Here is a 16,990-nt window from a genome sequence, read left to right on the forward strand (position 1 = left end):
AGTTACAGGTAAATATGAACGTAACTTGGTCAATGGAATTGGTTTTTTGTTTAGTTGGTTGATTTTGTTTTCACAATTTCCAAGAGGGAACTGCCTTAATTGTATTCTTCCATACTTTGAGGATCTATGAAGGCATTTCCTTAACCGATGCAGAGCATAGTTCCAGTAAAAATAATCAAATTGTCTTTAGCTGCTTATTATCGATAACTGTGAGGTTTCATTTCTTGTTATAAGCAAGAATAATCAGTGAAGATGAGTAATGAAAAGAGAAAAGTTCTATATTTTTGTGGACTACTTGGATTTGCCGTAACTTAGCAACTTCTTCCTTTTTTACTAATGCTGCCCTGTGACTATGGATTGGACTAGATAACTAGAAGATCCATAAAGGCCCTTCTAAATCCACAATTTTATAATTTGATATCATTGCATATGTACATCTCTCTCTCTCTCTCTCTTTCTCTCTCTCTCTGTCTCTATACACACACACACACACACATACATACATACATACACACGGACAGAATGTCCTCATATAGTTTCATGTATTACAAGTGAAGATTAAATACTATTGCCTCTAGGCAAGAAGACTAGTAAAATCATTAATTATTAATATTTTTACACTTCTCTTGTTCAGGCCAATTATTTATTCCTGTAACATATTTTGTGTCTAGCAATGTTGTGCAGTCTCTCCCTGTGGAGTTCTATCTGTAAGGCAAGATTCATGATATCGATGGTGACTGTGAATATGCCTGTATAGTTCAGAATCACAAAGTATAAGAGACTCTCTGTATAGAAGACAGAAGAAGTAAAACATTTATTCAGATACCAGAGGATGAGATCCCAAAACCAATAACCCCAATTCTACATTGCAGTAATTGTATCCCAAAACCAGTAAGTCCACCTCAATGTAACATCAAGGAGATTAAAAGACAGTATCACAGTGAGGAGTCAAGCCACTCTGTAACCTTTCCCTCTGCTAGGGCCTTCCTGTAAACACTCACTCATGAATCCTAACTGTCTGCTTGCCTGTGTCCTCTCCTCCCCCCATTCTGAAAGCCCTTGAAGTTCCCCAAACCCTTCCAGTTCTCTCTCTGTCTCTCTGCCTCTTCCAGTTCTCCATCCTCTCTCACAGTTCTCTTCTTCTTCTTCATGGCTGCCCATGGGGTATATATATCCTATGTAGTCCTGGGGCTTAGCACATACAAATGGGTATAGGCTTGGGGCGTAGCACCTAATAGCAAAAGAGTGTGGGTATGCCTACAAGCAAGCCTCTCCTAATCAAGCTTCCCTTAACTACTTCTACCTGAGGACTATTGAATGGGCAAGGAAGATCTTTGATCACATTAACACCACAGGAGTGAAATTTAAGGACTTGAAAACTGAAGAAGAAATCAATCTGTAACCTAAAACAAACAAACAAAAGAAATGGCAAAGACAAAAATACCTATAATTTGGAATGTGACATTTAATTAAAACAAATTTTGGAAAGTCATGTCTACATAGCACAATACTGAATAGCAAACTGATAAATTCCCAATTAGCACCCAGTTTAAATAGAAAATTAATATAATTTTTAACTAGATGCTTTTTTTTTTCTTTTCTCTCATCAGTTGAATAATCAATCTATCATGGAACTTTTTAACTGGATAGATTTAGTCAATGATGATTTTGTGTTGCATTCTTAAAACATCTCATTGTTTTATCCTTTCTCTTAATAAAATTTGGATAAATTGAAGATATTTAATGGGACTCCAATTGTGCAAATGACTTTTAATCCATTATCTTTATTGCTTGCTCTAGACACCAAACTTCTCTTCAGTTTCACATAATTTTCAGTTAACCAGCTCTCTACTTTGGACATACCCTCTCAGCACACTGCCCTAGCCAGTACACACTCACACAAACACACAGAAACACACACGCCCCTCTCAAATCAATTTGGAAATCCAAAAGTTTCATCATTACTCCCACAACAGTCTGGTCAATTCATTGGCCTAAACCTCAACTCTTTGTGTGACTTTCCTGACCAGAACTTCCTTCACTGGACATCAGTGCACTATATATGTTGTCTTCCTTTATTAGAAATAAAGATCCTTGAGGGCAGGAAATATTTATATATTTGTATCCCCATCCCTTATGATAATGCCTAATATACTGGTGCTTAATAAATGCCTATTCATTCATTTATTCATTCAATTTTCTTTCCTTTAATGAAGAACAAATAGAACAAACTATCTAGAGTACAATGTACCGTGTGTTTTGTAAGATTAATAGTAATTGCCATTATAACTGGTATTTATATTGTACTTTACATTTTAGAAAGGATTTTGTACTTATTAAGTCATTTTATCTTAACAGCAACACTGAGAGGTATAGGTGTTATTATTATCCCCTTTTACATATGAAGAAATTGAGGCAGTGGTCATACAGCTTGTCTGAGGTGAGTTTTGAACTTGTCTTCCTGACTCCAGGTATGATGTTCCATCAGCTGCACCACCTAGCTACTTTAGAATATCCATGGTTAGTTTGGAACACAACCTGAAAGTTAAAAAAATTACCAAGTATACCTGAAATAGTGCATATTTTGTTTCTTTAAATTATTTTGGCTGAAGTTTTCTTGCAAGCTGTTTACTAACTTTTTCTTTTTCTTAACCATTTGAAGGTAAAATAAATAACAAAGGAATTTCTTTCTGGAGTCAGCCTCCACTGCCTGGCACAAATAGAGACTCAGAACCAAGAAGAATTGATTCTTCGGGATTATTAAAAACTTACTTTTCATATCTCTTTGATACAACAGAGAGGATGGATACAGATTTACTCCATAGGATTTAAGATAAATGAACAGAAAATGTTTGGAGTGAATCTTGATTGTTCAGATTATCATCTGTTTAAATCCTTATGCTGTTTCAGATTGCACATTTGCTCAATTTTTCTCCTTGCCTAGATTGTGTTTGTCCTTCATTTTCTAAGAGGACCATGACATCAGGGATATGATGACATGACTTGAAGTTGATTTTGATTTGAATGAGGGAGGGCTGTGCAAGGTCACCAGCCTCCCTTTCTCCTCCAGAGCCATCTGGGTCCAGTGGTCTCATATTCACCAGGAGGACTGGAGATGGCCCAGGATGCATTGGGAGACCTTGGCCTTTTCAGGCTAAGGTCTTTTCAGGTTCCCACTTTGAGTGAGGTAATGCCCATTCAGTGAATAGGCCTAAGAATTTAATCAAGAGATGGCCCCTTAAATCAAAATTATATGTGCATATATATATATATATATATATATACATACATACATATACATATACACACACATATATACACACACAAACATATACATATATACACATGTATACACGTATACATATACATTTACATATGCATATATACACATATGCATACACATATATACATATACACATAGATGTGTCATAATAATCACATACTCTTTGTAAATATTAAAAACATAATAAACCAATAATTTATCTTTAAGGATTTTAAGTGCTCTATAAATGTTAGACGAATTTCGTAGGAATAAACAACCAGGTGTTGTCAACATGAGCCAGGACAAGAACAACAAATGGAAAATGAGTGGCTTGATGTGTACATCATGGGCAATCAGAATTCTTGCATCTATGTGATACATATATTTCCGATTCATTGTGGAAGCATGATAAATTACTAAAATTCCCTGACATATCAATTCAGCTTTGGATCAAGTAGAATATGTCATTTATGGAAATAGTGCCATGTAGTAAAAAACACACTGATATGAAAGCTTCACCTGCAAATCCCATATGACTCTGGTCCGTGTCCTTCCATATTTCACCACAAGGGAGTCATCCAGTGTTTAGAGGCCCTTCCTTACTTTCTCTTGACATTACGAGGATACTAATGGAGCATACAGTCTGTTCAGCAGCTATCTCTTGCCCTCCCCAAATGAGCAGCCCATCCTGGTTGGTATTCTTTTTTGGAATGTGTATCTAAACTTCCCTCACCCCAAAGAGAGAGTGAATAATGTTCAAAATTCCAAGCCTTATAATAGCAAGATTCCAAATGAACTTTACCATTTACCACCCAGAGATCTCTTATCAAATTTCCACTTTCCATGTTTCAAAGTTTTGAAGAATTCATGCTTGGGCATAAGCTTGTTTGTCTTATATTAATGGCTACTATAATCCTTTTTTTCCTTCCCCAAATTGTCTGTATTCCAGCCCTGACACATGCTCTTTTATTTCTTTTCATTAGGGTTTAATTCCTTCACAAATGCAACAGGGTATCTCTATTAAATGCAAATTTCCTGACTGATAGAGGTCAGAGATAGTTGCCTTTCAAAACCCAGGCATAGCATACCTCCAATATGATTAGGTCCTTTGGACCACCATAAGCTTTATAATTGATCAAATATACTTTTATACTGCTAACATTTTGCAGACTCTTATTATAACTGGCATCAATTTTGCCTGTCTTATGTAACCATCAGATTCCAAAACAAACCCTGTTCCTTTTAGCACTGGTTGCCTGTGAAGTCTGTAGAAGCAGGGAGCAAATATAGCTTGTGATTCAAGAAAAAGGATTTTTCAGCTTTTAAACCTCTTATAAGATCAAATATTATCTTAAGAAATCCTAATCAAATCGTAATCTTTAACTCCATCTTCACTTGCTCCCCTATGACTTCATCCTCAGCTGGCCCATATCTGACCCAACACTCATTTACTTCACATTAGGAAAAGGCTAGTGAAAGCCTGAGAAAATTATCTTTTGTTTAATTTCTTAACTCTACAAAGAGGATTCGTTTTTAGTATGATATCATTCACAGATGATTTTAGCATACTGACTTCTATTTCCCCTGTTGTTCTCAATTCTCTGGTTAACCCAACTAACCAGACATTGAAATTGTAGGATTCCTTCATGGACATGAGCATTGGGTAAGCACTACCTATTGTGAATATCTCAAAGAACCCGTAAGCAAGTAAAATGGAAATATTTTCCTTTAGTTTTCTTATTCCTTCTGTTCCATAAGATGTCACAAAAATATCAAAGGAAATCAATGGGAAAAAAATATTAAGGAATGTGGTCTAAAAGTTCTAGATTTCAAAGTATATTACAAGTAGTAATAATCAAAACAATCTGGTACTGGCTAAAAAATGGAGTGTTGGATCAGTGAAATAGATTACGTACATTACGGACAAAGTAGTAAATTACTATAGTAATCTAGTGTGTGATAATCCCCAAGATCTGAGCTTTGGGGACAAAACCTCACTATTTAATGAAATTGCTGGGAAAATTCGAAAGCAGTTTGGCAGAAAATAGAGGTAGTGGGTACAGTGTTAGGCCTGGAGGCAGAAAGACCTGAGTTCAAATCCATCCTCAGACACTTACCAACCATGTGACTCTGGGCAAAAATCTTAACCTTGTTTGCGTCAGTTTCCTCATCTGTCAAATGAGCTGGAGAAGGAAATGGCAAACCACTCCAGTATCATTGCCAAGAAAACCTCAAATGGGACCACAAAAAGTCAGACTGAAAAATAACTAAACAACAACAAGCAATAATAGGCTTAGACCAACAGTTCACACTGTATACCAAGATAAGGTCAAACTGGATAAATAATTTAGAAATAAGCAAATTAGGGAGCATGAAAAAATACCCCTGATAGATCTATTGATCAGGGAAGAATTTATGTCCAAACAAGAGATTGAGGTAATTGCAGGAAAGAAAATAGACAATTTTCATTACATGATGTCAAAAAAGCTTTTGCACAAATAAAACTAATGCAGCCAAAATTAGAAGGACAACAGGAAACTGGGGGAAAATTTTGCGGCAAGTTTCTCTGATAAAAGCATCATTTCTCAAATATATAGGGTACTGAGCCAATTTTATTAAAAAAAAATAAGGACCATTCTCCAGTTGACAAATGGTCAAAAAATATGAACAGTCTACAAAAGAAGAGATCAAAGCTATCAGTAGTTATACAAAAAAAAAGTCTCCAAATCACTATTGATTAGAGAAATGCAAATTAAACGACTTTGAAATAACAGCATATAGCTATCAGATTGGCTAATATGAAAGAAAAGGAAAATGTCAAATGCTAGAGGGTATATGGAAAATATTGTGACACTAATACAGTATTGGTGGAGTTGTGAGCTACTATCACCATTCTGGAGAACAATTTGGAACTATGCCCAAAGAGCTATAAAATTGTGAATAAGATTTGACCCAGAAATACCACTACAAGGCTAGTAGTACAATATTGCAAAGAGATCAAAGAAAAAGGGGAAAAAAAAGATGTATTTGTACAAAATATTTTAACAGCGCTTTTTCTGATCGCAAATAATTGGAAATTTAGAGGATGTTCATCAATTGATGCATGACTGAGGAATTCATGATGTGTGATTATGATAGTATACTATTATTCTATAAGAATTGGTGAACTGGATGGTTTTAGAATATAACTGTGAAGAATTATAGGAACTGAAGCAAAGTGAAGTCAGCAGAACAAGGAGACCATTATACACAGTAAGAACAAACATTGTAATGATGATTAATTGTAAAAAATTTAGCTGCTCTGGTCAAGACAATGACCTAAGACAATTTAAAAAAAACAAAAAAAACAAAGATAGAAAATGCTACTCACCTTCAGAGAGAGAACAGATGAGCCCTGATGTGGATTGAAACATTCTTTCCAAAAAAAAAAACTTCATTTGTATTACTTAAGTTTGTTTGTGCTTTCTTTTGTAACATAGCTAACAAGGAAATATGTTTTGTATGATCTCACATATATAATCAAAATCATATTGTTTGCCTTCTCAAGGAAGGAGAAGAAGTGAGAGTGAGAGAATTTGGAACTCAATTTTTTTAAGGAAACGATTGTTAAATTTTTAAAATATAATTGGTAAATATTTGATGAAATAAATAAAAATAATTTTAAAAAAGAAAGCCACCATAAGCTCCCACAAATGGACCTGAAGTTAGTCAGAATTCTCAAGAAGTAGGTAAGAACATAGTGTACATTTTAGCAATTGTGAGCTTAAAGTCCTGGTCCTGGATAGTCAGAAAAGAATTGTGTGACAGAACCAGTCCCTATAGGTCACTGTATTTGGAGAAAGGGCTTGATCATATACTGTACCAAGGAATGGAATTGGAAAGCACAGTAAGAAGTGGGACCAGCTAAGTAGCTGAATGCCAGCACCAGGGGAACTATACAGGTGACTGGAAACCATCGTGCACTTTGAAGTCTTATGGGGCTGATGAGGTTTAGGGAAGCATATGTTGAGGTTAGGGGTTCTCGAGACCCGAAAATACTGACACACCTGGTCCTGCTCAAATGAATTCAACTCAAGCCTTCTTCCAGCCAAAGGAAAGCAAAGCTTATTAAAGATTTGCCATATTGGCAAATTTAGAAAAATCACCAATTGTGACGCTTGTCTGACAAGTGGGTCAGATTCGATTGAATCTGAGGGCTTTCATGGAGGCAAGTTGAGACTTACATACAGAATAGTTGTGGGAGGCATCTAGGTTGGTCAAGTAGTCTGAGGGGTTTGGGGGCGACCAGTGTGACTAAGGAGATGTCAGACTCCAGGGTGGGAAATAGCTGAAGGCTATCCAGAGATGACAGACAATAGAGGGCTAAGGTAACAGACTTGGGTATAGATATTTTGATAGGATCAAAGGTGGGAACTGGCCAAAAGGCAATCCAGACAATGGAAGGCTAGGCTAGGCTATTTGGGCACTAAAAGCCAGGTCAAGTGGGGAGATTCAGGGGGTTCCCACAGTTTAAACCTCGTCAGGGCCCAGTCAGGGCAAGAGCAACAGATGGAAGAAACTTCTATTAGCAGATCATGGAAAAAAAAGAAGACAGAAACTCATGGAGGTCAGAATCTGTAATAGAAATCTACGAAACTGAAAAAGAAACCAGGAAGAGGGCTTAGTTCCAGGTCCTCCATCGACATTGGGAATTCCAACAGCAGTGACATCCATGATATAGTATAGACAAGGTCTACCCCACTTTCCCAAAAGAACCAAAGAAGACTATCCTGAACACAAAATTAGGAACCATGAACTGAGACTAAAGTATGAGTAAGAAAGCACCAAACATAATGAAAGAATATAGTAGTTTAAGAGAAATCCTAGAGGTAAATCAAGAAAAAAAGTAATTCTAAAACAACAGCAAGTAGAGCCTTGAGGGAAAATGGTTTACACACAAGAACTACAGAGGTAGTTGTGAGAAATAAAATAAGAAAAGAAAGAGAAACTACAAATAAAATTATATTTCAGGAGAAAAAAAAGGAAAAGAGGAATATATTTCTTAGAACAGAAGGTAAAATTATTAGTAAAGTAATAGGCTCCCAGAAAAAACATAGAATAGAGTAAATAAAACTCAGTGTCTCTGATGGGGTTTAGACTGTAGAAGCCCCCTTGAACTCTCCTTGAACCTTCCCATTTGATCTGACCTTTGACTGAGGCCATAAGCCTTTCATTATCTCTAGGCCCAAATCTCTAGCCTTAGACCTGTATTGTCCAGCTGCTTCCTACCCTTGATCCCATCAAAATCCCATTCTCTTTGTTCCTGGAGTCTGACATCTAGTCACCCCAGTCCCATCAAAATCCTCTTAGACTCCTCCTCAAGACCCTCCCTAAACCTCTCCTCTTCAAAAGGTTTGGGGTTGAGGGGTGCTCAAGACCCCAAAATACCAACACACCATGTCCTGCTGAAAGAATTCACCCAAGCCCTCTCATGTTGTACCAGAAGCGAGCGAGACACACCACAGAGTATAAGTTATTAGCCGGTGGCCATTGGGGTACTGCACCACAAATCAATGGCCCTGTGTTGGGGTGATGGCTTGGCTTATATAGGATATATGAGGGTACAGGGCAGGAAAACAGGAACAAAGGTCCTGGCTGATCAAAAGATTCAGTCAGGTTATTGTACTAGTGGGACAATCTCATTTACATTCCTTGGTGGAGTCACAGAGCCCCAGGGATATCTGCTAGAAAGGGTCTGCCAGGTTATCCTTCAGTGGGATGGTCCTATCTATTGACATTCCTTGGTGGAGTCATGGAGTCCCAGGGGGTTTGCTAAATGCCAAAGGTATCTGAGTCCATTCTTTCTGGGGGTGCTTGTCAGTAGCTAGGGGTTTCTCAGGGGTTCCTAATTTTCCCTGTATTACACTCAACCAAGGGAAAAGACAAAGTTTATTAAGGGTTTGCCATAATGGGTTGTCTTAAGAAATTCCACCCTTTGTGACGTCTGTTTTCACAAGCGGGCCAGATTCAGTCTGAGCCCCTTCATGGAGGCAAGATGAGACTTATATACACAAAGATTGTAGGAGGGATCTAGGGTGGTCTTGAGTAGTCTGGGATGACTAGAGGAGGGGTTTAGATTGGACTGGGGTGACTGGGGTGAGGTCAGACTCCAGGGTGGGAAATAGCTGAAGGCTACCTGGAGATGACAGACTATAAGAGAGCTAGGGTATAGATATTTTGATCATGATCAAGGGTAGGAAACAGCCAGAAGGCAATCCAGAGTGAACCAGACAATGTAAGGCTAGGCTAGGCTATTTGGGCATGAAAACCTAGATCAAGTGGGAAGATTCTGGGTAGGGCTCAAGGGGGTTCCCACAGACTGTACTCCAGATTCAAGGGGCTTCCCATCCCTCTAGTCAACCCAGACTACTTGGCCACCCCTAGATCCCTCCCACAACCTTTCTGTATATAAGTCTCATCTTGCCTCCATGAAGGTGCCCAGATTCAACGTAGCTCAGTCCAGATTTTTCTGGCCCCCTAGCATTAGCTTCACAAATGCTCAGGCTCCCTAAGACTCTACCTGCTATAGCAAATCTTTAATAAATTTTTGTTTTTCTTTGGCTGAGAAGGCTGGAGTCGAATTAATTTGTCAGGACTGGGTGCATCAAAAGCCTATGGTTCCTTAACCTCATCATTTCTGATGGGGTTTAGACTGTGGGAGGCCCCTTGAACTCCCCTTGAATTATCTAGGCCCAAATCTCTACCTGGCCTAGCCCTCTATTGTCCAGCTGCTTCCCACCCTTAATCCTATGAAAATCCCATTCTTGTTTCCTGGAGTCTAGACCTCTAGTCACCCCAGTCCCATCAAGCTCCTTCTTAGACTCTACAAGACCCTCCCTAAACCCCTCCTCCCATCACCCCAGGACCACCCTAGATCCCTCCTACAATCTTTGTGTATATAAGTTTCATCGTGCCTCCATGAAGGCTCTCAGATTCAATCTAGCCCAGACTGAATCTGGCCTGCTTGTGAAAATAGGTGTCACAAAGGGTGGGATTTCTTAAGACAATCCTCTATGGGAAACCCTCAGTAAACTTTGTCTTTTTCCTTAGCTGAGAAGCTTGGGTCGAATTATTTTGGCAGAACACAGCATGTCGGTATTTTGGGGTCTCGAGCACCCCTCAACCCCAAACCTCTTCATTTCTACCACAACAAGAAATATTACAAAAAAATCAAGATTTTGAAAAAATAATAGAAAATATAAAGTTTCTACTGTCAATACAAGTGACTTGGAAAACTGGTTATATAGAAGTTAAGTAATAATTACTGGACTCCCTAAAACCCATTATCAAAAAAGAAATCAGGAAATAAAAGCTGCCCAGATCTTTTAGAACTAGAGAATAATATGAAAGTTGAAATATATAGAAATATATTCATCACAACAGGAAAATATGGATAAGGAGATTAGAGTTGGAGAGAAAATAGGCACAAACAAAACAAAACAAAAAAATCAGCTATGGAGACTTGATCATAAAGGGGAGATTTTTGCTCATCCTTTATTCCTGAAGAGGATCAATGACATCATAAAGGAAATGTCTTGACTTGAGTAGGAATTGGAAGTGAGTGGGTCAGAGCTTTGCAAAGTTGCCGGGCTCATTCTATCCTCCAATGTCAAACCAAAGGTAAAGAAGATTGTTAATGGCCAAGGATGCAGCGGGTGACATTGACCTTTTTGAATTAAGGTCTTTTCCAGATCTCAGTATGTCTGTGACCAAGTTCATTCCATGACTAAGGGCTGGGCAGGAGCTGAGACAAAAAAAAAATGCTTTCATTTACTATTACAAAGTTTTCAGTCTGGGAGGAGAAGAGCTAGTAGTTTCTGGCTAGAACAGAAAACAATTGTTATTTACAGTCATTGTAAGCCATCAAAATCTAAACAAGGAGACATAGAGGCTTGGGCTAGGGCTATTATTGGCCATTCAATGAAGGCCTTAATGATTTGAGTTTATAGGTGGAGTCAAGTAGCACCATTTAAAACAGAATGGACTCTTAAAAACCAATTTTTTGTTTGTTTGTTTTCAGGAGCTATATTTCAAGAAATCAAAAAATGAAAACCATTCAAGGGAGATTAAAAATGAGGGTAGTATAAGAACTAGATATTGTGATTTAAAATTGGTAAAGAGAAAAGAGGAAGGGAAACAGGAAGGTGAAGTAAAATGTAGATTACCAGTATTGATTAGATTTCTTCTTTTTCAATACCCTCTTCTTCTTTGTAAAGAGGTATAATGAGGAGAGGGGAGGGAAAGGGAAGAAGGAATAAGACATTATTAAGATGGATAAATGCAATTAATTATCGTAACTGAAGAGGTTAAGAAAAATGATGATGGTAGGTTTCTAGGGGTTCTCGAGGCCCCAAAATACCAACACGCTGTGTCCTGATGAAAGAATTCTACTCAAGCCTTCTCAGCCAAGGGAAAAGACAAAGGTTATTAAGGATTCACCATAATGGATTGTCTTAAGAAATCTCACCCTCTGTGACGCCTGTTTTCACAAGTGGGCCGAATTCAATCTACTGAGCTAGGTTGAATCTGAGCACCTTCATGGAGGTAAGATGGAGATTATATACACAAAAATTGTAGGAGGGATTGAAGGGTGGTCTGGGGTGACTAGAAAGGGGTTTAGGGAGGGACTTGAGGAGGAGCCTGAGGAGGAGCTTGATGGGACCTGGATGAGGTCACAGTCCAGTAACCCAGGGAATGGGATTAAGGGTGGGCAGTAGCTGAAGGCATGGATATTGATAGTATCAAGGGTGGGAAGTAGCTGGACAATAAAGGGCAAGGCTAAGTAGAGATTTGGGCCTAATGATAATGTAAGGTTATAGCCTCAGGCTAAGGTCAGATCAAGTGGGAAGATTCAAGGAGAGTTCAAGGGGGTTCCCAGAGACTGTACTCCAGGTTCCAGGGGGTTCCCAGAGACTGTGCCCTCATCAATAACCAAGAAATTGAATGGGATGAGAATACACATAAAATAAATGAAAACAGCAGAATATCAAGAGAAAAAAATAAGTTGTCTCAAAAAAAAAAAACCATAAAGACTAACTGTTAAAATGAGGGCCGCAGCAGAATGTGGGAACTGGTGACACTGACACTTCACTTTCATCTGAACTGGTGACAGGGAAAAATAGCACCTGTGGGAAAATGTCTACCTCATTACCCAGAAAAAAACATAACAAATAACCTTTACTTTCAGCTCCAAAAAATGTGGTTATTAGTTGAAAAAAAATTCAAACGAAAACAACACATTTTGCAAATAGCCAGGCAAAAGACTTTCAAATATGGAGAAAAGGTAAATTCAAACAATGCATGAGAATTCTAGTTATGAGAAATTAGATAAGGGATTAGAAAGATATATTCCAAAAAGCAAGGGAGTTTATGCTGAAAGTCAGAATTTCATACTTTGTAAACATGAATCTAATCATCAATAAAAGAAATGTCTTGAAACAACAAGAAGAAAATACAAATATGAGGGCAAGAAAAGCAAAAAGTGTAATTTTCAAGAAAACATTAAATAATAAAATCAATTATTTAATACTTAAAGTTTAGTGCTTTATGAAAAATAAGTCTTGATCTATGAGATAAAAGAAAGAAATAAGGGGGACCATCAAGATTTAGAAGAGATGTAAGGTATTGAAACTGACAGGGTCAGGGACCTGGACCACAAAAATGCAATCCAGCTCCTGAACTATCCCACACATACCCACCTAGATACTCAATAATCCTTTCAACTGTCCTGTCATTGTCCCCATCCCCACCCCCAACCCTTCATTCTTTGTTACCTCTGACCCAAGGCCAGCCCTTCATTGTCCATTACATGGGGGGGGATCACCCCAGGCTATTAGTGGCTTCTTGATCACATCCAGATTTTCCCACAGTCTTTCTGTATAAAAAAATGGCCATTTTGCCCCAATTACTCAGATTCTTTTGTTTTTTCAATACATTCACAGGGTGTCTTCTGAAGCTCTGATCTTTTAATTTGTTTATTATTTAATATTTTTAGTTTCCAACATTGATTTCCAAAATATTTTGAATTACAAATTTTCTCCCCATTTCTACCCTTCCCCCACCCCAAGATGGCATATATTGTGATTGTCCCTTTTCCCAGTCTGCCCTCCCTTAGGTCACCCCACTCCTCTCCCCACCTTATCCCCTTTCCCTTTACTTTCTTGTAGGGCAAGATAGATTTCTATACCCCATTGCCTGTATATCTTATTTCCCAGTTGCATGTAAAAACAACTATTTTTTTGAGCATTAATTTTTAGAACTTTGAATTTCAAATTCTCTCCCTTCTTCCCTCCTCACCCACCTTCCTTGAGAAGGCAAGCAATTCAACATAGGCCATACATGTATCATTATGCAAAACCCTTCCATAATAGTTATGTTGTGAAAGACTAACTCTATTTCTCTCCATCCTACATTGTCCCCATTTATTCAATTTTCTCCCTTGACCCTGTCCCTTTTCAAAAGGGTTTGCTTTTGACTACCTCCTCCCCAATCTGCCCATCTTTCTATCATCCCCTCTTGTCCCCTCTTCCCCTACTTTCCTGCAGGATAAGATACCTAGTTGAGTATGTTATTCCCTCCTTAAGTCAAATCCAATGGGAGCAAGATTCACTCATTCCCTTTCACCTACCCCCTCTTCTCTTCCATTATAACTGCTTTTTCTTGCCACTTTTATGCGAAATAATTGACGCCAGTATATATCTCCCTTTCTCCTTCTCCCAATATATTCGTCTCACCCATCAATTTTATTTTTTTAGATATCATCCCTCCATATTCAACTTAGTCTGTGCCTTCTGTCTATATATCTATATATCTATATGTATATATGTATATGTGTATATGTGTACATATGTACACACAGATATGTATACACACATATACACATATACATATATACACACACATATGTGTATACGTATACGTATATGTATATCTATATGTATGTGTATATTCCCTTCCACTACCCTAATACTGAGAAAGGTCTCATGAGTTACAAATATCCTAGTTCCATGTAGGAATGTAAACAAAACAGTTCAACTTTAGTAAGTCCCTTATGATTTCTCTTTCCTGTTTACCTTTTCATGCCTCTCTTGATATGTTGTGTTTGAAAGTCAAATTTTCAGAGTGGAGCCAAGATGGCAGCTGGAAAACAGAGACTCACTTAAGCTCTCCCCCAAATCCCTCCAAACACCCATAAAAAATGGCTCTGAACAAATTCTAGAGCTACAGAACCCAGGAAATAACAGAGGGAAACAAGTCTCCAGCCCAAGACAGCCTGGATGGTTGCTAGGACGGGTCTATCTCACTTTGCTGGGAGCTGAATGCAGCCCAGCATGGGCCGCACCAAGACAAAACAGACCAGGAGTCTGGTGCAGCAGGCATCAGGGCTGTGAGTCACTGAGCTGTGACAGTTACCAGACTTCTCAACCCACAAAAGACAAAGACAATGGAGCAGGTTAGTGGGAAAACTGCTGGATCTGGGTGAAAGAAGTGCACAGTCTGGCCCCAGGCCAGGGGTGGCAGAGTTGGGCGGCTGAAGCAGCAGGAAGCTCCAGTGGCTACTTCCAGAGCTCCAGAGGAGGCTGCTTCTGGCCCCTGGCCCACAGGGTGGGAGGAAAAAAGAACCAGATAGGAGCAGGAGTGCAGCAATTGCTTTGCTGGAGCAGAGGCAGGGTTCTCTTGCATTACCATTCTTGGATCTGGGTAGCTGTCCTGCTTGATGGTTCTTGGGGGAGGAGGAGCACTGGTTGAGGGCTGGTTCCTCAACCACCACCAGTACCACATCATATAAAAATCATTGACTTCCAATTGTCTTAATGCTGAGAAACACTCCAAGACAAAAAAAGATCCCACTTTACCTGTGCCAGTGCATTGATAACTAAGGTGGGACTTACTGTTTTGGAATGATAAATTAATTAGGTGTCTTTGATTGAGGCTTAAGAGGTACAAAGCCCCAGTTCCAAACCCCGATCTACTAGGTGCTAAGCATATGTGGGTGTCAAGCCCTCAGGGCCCTAAGGGGAGTTGCTAAGACCAGAGCCAATAGTAGGAGCCTGATTTCTGGTCACTCAGATGAAGTTTGATGATGGCGAAAGAGTGTATAAAAAGAGAGAAGAGAGGTATTTGCTTGGGGGCTCTCTGCCATAGGAGGAGTGGCATGTGACTCTGGGCCAGCTGTTGTTATGAGCTCCCTGGCTCGTCAACCCAGATGCTGGTTTCTTGGTAACTATGAATTGTATTTGGTCTGTTTATAATGTATTTTTGTAATTTGTTTGTATTTGCTCTGAAGTTCAGGGTGCTGCCTTTTCCTCCTGAACTAAGTGAGTTTATATGTATATATTGAATTAAAGTAAGATTGTTAACCCTTAACATTACTTTCCCTGGTAAAGCAGATCAAAAGAACCTGTGCTGGCACATTCTTTTTGTTGGGCTTGTGTTGGTCTTTCACCCCCCACAGCAACTGCTAGCCAGATTGTTGCAACACCCATTCAAACAAAGGCCAGACTCATTAAAGGTACTTGATAGCTTTAGCATCCCAAAAGAGAAGAACAGCAAAAAATCCTTCCCTGATTACTATTACATGATCTTTTGTGGGAAGGAATAGCAAAGTAAGCAGTAGCATAAATGATGAGAGAAGATGGAAGACAGAGGGCCATGGGTGATGCACACTTATTATGTTCATGGTGAATTAATGAAGAGATGTTAATTCTTATTGTCTGTCAGCAAGAAAGGTTGCTGCCAGAGAAGGTAATGTAGATAATAAGGGATAGGTGGGGGTGCTAGGGATGGAGGGATCATGCCTAAGAGCTGTGAAATTGAGGTTTCTTTTTTTATGTTTTTTTAAAAAATTCATTATTTATTTATTTGTTCATTCATTTATTGATTTATCATTAGAATAATATTATTTATTTATTTTAACATTATTTCCTTTTTGTTGTTGGCTCATTTATTTTCCAGCCTGTTTCTTGACTTTGAACATTGTGTTGAAGTTGCGCTCTACTCACCAAGTTTCAGACTTTTTCATGCTGCTGTTTTCAGAGCTAGTTCTGGGGATCTACAAGGTTTTGGTGCTTTCAAGGTGTTGGTATGTGGTGAGAGGTATGGTCCTTTCTCCCCTGGTCTGTACTCTGTACTGATCTTTACCCTGTTCCCCTGTAGTCACAAAGGCTCTGCCTTGGAACTGGTACCAGGGTCTCTGCTCTTCTGTGACAATCAGTGTTTCTCTCTGCCTTAGAATTGTGACTCAGAACTGCATATGGGCAATAAAGTTGCCGAATAGAACCAGCTGTACTCAATACCAGCAAAGGGTGCCCTGTAATCTATTCTGGCTAGTTGTCTGACACTCCCCACCCACCCACCTTTGTCCCACCACTGGGCTGAGAGTAAACAGAGATGCTTTTGTAGCTGCCTCCAAGGCCCATGCTGCTGCTGCTGCTGCTACTATGCTCTTGGCCAACTTCCATGCCAGTGTTATAGACTGTCCTGCTAACCTTCTAAGTTGTCTTATACTGGGGAAAAAACGTCTCACTCTGACTTTTTGTTGACTTTGCCACTCAAAATTTTGTTTGCTGTATTATTTTAAAATTATTTGGAAGGAAATGTTTGGAGAGGTTAGCTGGCTGCCTACCTCCAATCCTCCATCTTGGCTCCCTCAGATAATGGTGTTTTAAGAAAGAAAGGAACATCAATAAA

At 38.9% G+C, this 16,990-nt stretch overlaps 1 pseudogene; it reads right to left on the reverse strand.

The window, feature by feature from the left end:
- The window catches only part of LOC118847004, a 31,726-nt pseudogene extending 14,965 nt beyond the window's left edge, over nt 1-16,761 (reverse strand).
- Nucleotides 16,762-16,990: the final 229 nt, after the last annotated feature.

The sequence above is a fragment of the Trichosurus vulpecula genome, chromosome 4, assembly GCF_011100635.1.
Source record: "Trichosurus vulpecula isolate mTriVul1 chromosome 4, mTriVul1.pri, whole genome shotgun sequence".
NCBI lineage: Eukaryota > Metazoa > Chordata > Mammalia > Diprotodontia > Phalangeridae > Trichosurus > Trichosurus vulpecula.